The 2597-nt window shown below is 38.9% G+C and overlaps 1 pseudogene; it reads right to left on the bottom strand.

Moving 5' to 3' along the window:
* Nucleotides 1–462: 462 nt before the first annotated feature.
* Nucleotides 463–981, bottom strand: LOC114698755 (annotated as a pseudogene).
* Between the last annotated feature and the right edge of the window lie 1616 nt (nt 982–2597).

Genomic DNA, 2597 nt, shown 5'->3' with positions numbered 1-2597 from the left:
TTCTATTGATTTTGTATCTTGCTACTTTGCTGCTGGTGGTGGTTATCAGCTGTAAAAGTTTCTTGGTGGAATTTTTAGGGTCTTTTATGTAAAAAAAATCATAGAATATTACCTTCCCATATCCCCTTGATTTATTTCAGTTTACTTATTGCTCTAGCTGAGACTTCAGGTACTATATTGAATAGGTATAGAGAGAGTGGACATCCTTGTCTTGTTTCTGATTTTAGTAGAAATGCTTTGAGTTTCTGTTTAGGTCAATGTTGGCTATGAATTTCTGTAATTGCCTTTATTATGTTGAGGTAGGTCTCTTGTGTCCCTAGTTTCTCCAGGACTTTAAAACATGCACACACACACACACACACACACACACACACACACACACAATTTAGTATGCTAAAAAAGAGAGCACAGAGACTAGAGGTACAGGCAAATTGTTTTTGTGGTTTTCTTCATTTTATCTTATCATATTGCTTTCTTGTCTCCAGGAGGGAAGATTTTGACATCATAAGTGAGAAAATATTTGAGAAGGAAACTTAACGTCTTTCAATTCTAAATGGTACTCTTTTGTAATTTCTCCCAGAAGTCCACATTTCTGGAGAAAGTTTATGGTTATTGAGACGTGTCAATGCTTCTACAATAGAAATTTGCTTTTGTGAACGTCCATGATATTCATATCAAAGTGATGTACTGTAGGTAATCTGAATTCTTTTAGTTCTTGTTGTGTTTCTCTATATTTCACTTGCAAGGAAGACACTGGCTCTTTGGAATTGACATGTGTACATCGTTCTGTAATGACAACAGTTTGTTACCTTTTCTAGCGTTCTCTTCTTTGATTTCTGGATGGTGATTCAGCTGTTCACTCGGGAGGCTGCAGGGAGAAGGGTGCTTGGGTGCTGTGGATGGCTTCTTCTTGCTGATTTCCCACTCCGCTCTGCTCTGTGGGTAGAAGTTCCTGAGGGTGTGGGTCCCTCTATCCCCCATCTCTACAACACGATGCCTTCAGTTCCTCTCCAGGACTTTTATCATGAAGGGATATTGAATTCAGAACTTTTTAATGAATCTCATTTTGAGCCTGGTAGCTTTTGATGGTCTAATAGATTTGACCCTCAAGCCTATCATTAGAGAACAGACCTCTTCAGGGAAGAGGAGATACCCTGAAGAGGGAGCATTCAGACAAGGTAAACTATAGGAAGTTTTTGTCTGAGTCAGTAACATCACAAGGATACTCTGGGGTTGGTACTGTTTACTTGAAATCTGCTTAGTGTTCAAAAGCTTTTCAATGCTAGTCAATATTAATATTCTCTGATGAGGTTCTTCTAGTCATATCCCTTGAAAACACACCAGGCCAGGGTCTTATGTAACCTACAACTTCCTACTACATACAGCTTCTTCTATGGAACATGAGTTCATTTCCAAAGCTCCTGAGTATAAATATAAGTAAGTATAAATAATTATGAGCATCTGTATGTTTATAATTATACCACATCCTTATTTCCAGTTTGAACATTTGGATTTTAATCCATACAGATAGAATCCAGAGCAATGGTCTAAGAGCCAAAATTGTATAGAAACATCTTAAAGACTAATCTAATTTTCATTATTTATTACAGTTTAGATGTGCTCAAAATATTAAAGGAGTCTGCTCTGCAGCATGTTGCTCCGAGGCTCTAAGTAACATGTATTATTCATGCTGGTGGTGGGTGGCTGCCTGTTGCCTCATCCTTATGTATAAGCCACACTGTTAATGTTAATGGGATATGGGTCAAGCACACACATTCAATGTTGGATTTAGATCTTGGGGCCTTTACAGAAATTGAAATATGAAATTTAGCCTTTTATATTCTGCAAAGAAAAAAACAATATTGTTTCTAATAAAAATACAACTCGAATAAAATTTGAAACCTCAGCTTCCCGCTATAAAGCTCCCTCCCTTCACTAAAACATGATTTCTTATCAAAAGAAACAAACTTGGAGAAGTCACATCTAGTTCCACAGATGCCCTGTGGCTTCTTTTTATGTGGTATATATGTTGAATATGGGTTTTTTTGTTGAAGCGGATCAGATCCAAAGTAACTAAGGGAAAAAAATGGAAGTGAATTTATTATTTGTAGCACTGATTTTAGTTCACTGGGAAAGAGCTGGCGGAAGGAGCTCAAGCCTCTATGCACATAAAAAGCAAGCGGGTGGGTTAGTTCAGTATAATTGCTGTCTTGATGTCACCCTAAGCGCCCACACCAGTTGCCACTTGAATGTGCGTCATGGAGACAAGGCTGTGATTCCAGAGACGCATCAGGAGGAATAACCTGGGGATTTGCTCATAGCTTAACCACACCGGACTCGAAACCCCCAAATCAAGAAGTTCCCTTCTGTCTCGTTTCCCAGTGACTGGGTGAAGCCTTGGTTATTATTTCTGGCTCCGTGTGCAGTGCCAGCACCCAGCTGTTCCTTCTCTTACTTCATCCTCTCCCTCATGGAGTTCTAGGACTCTAAGTTTGGCACTCAGCCCCAAATAAATGTTGAGAGATGACAAATGTATCACAGAAGTTGACTTTCCAGTGACAAATGAGTTTGAATCTTCTTTTCCTCTCCTCCATGGA

Source organism: Peromyscus leucopus, chromosome 9 (genome assembly GCF_004664715.2).
Source record: "Peromyscus leucopus breed LL Stock chromosome 9, UCI_PerLeu_2.1, whole genome shotgun sequence".
In the NCBI taxonomy this organism is placed as follows: Eukaryota; Metazoa; Chordata; class Mammalia; order Rodentia; family Cricetidae; genus Peromyscus; species Peromyscus leucopus.
The sequence above is the reverse complement of the archived record's forward strand: the minus strand, read 5'-3'. Positions and strand labels throughout refer to the sequence as shown.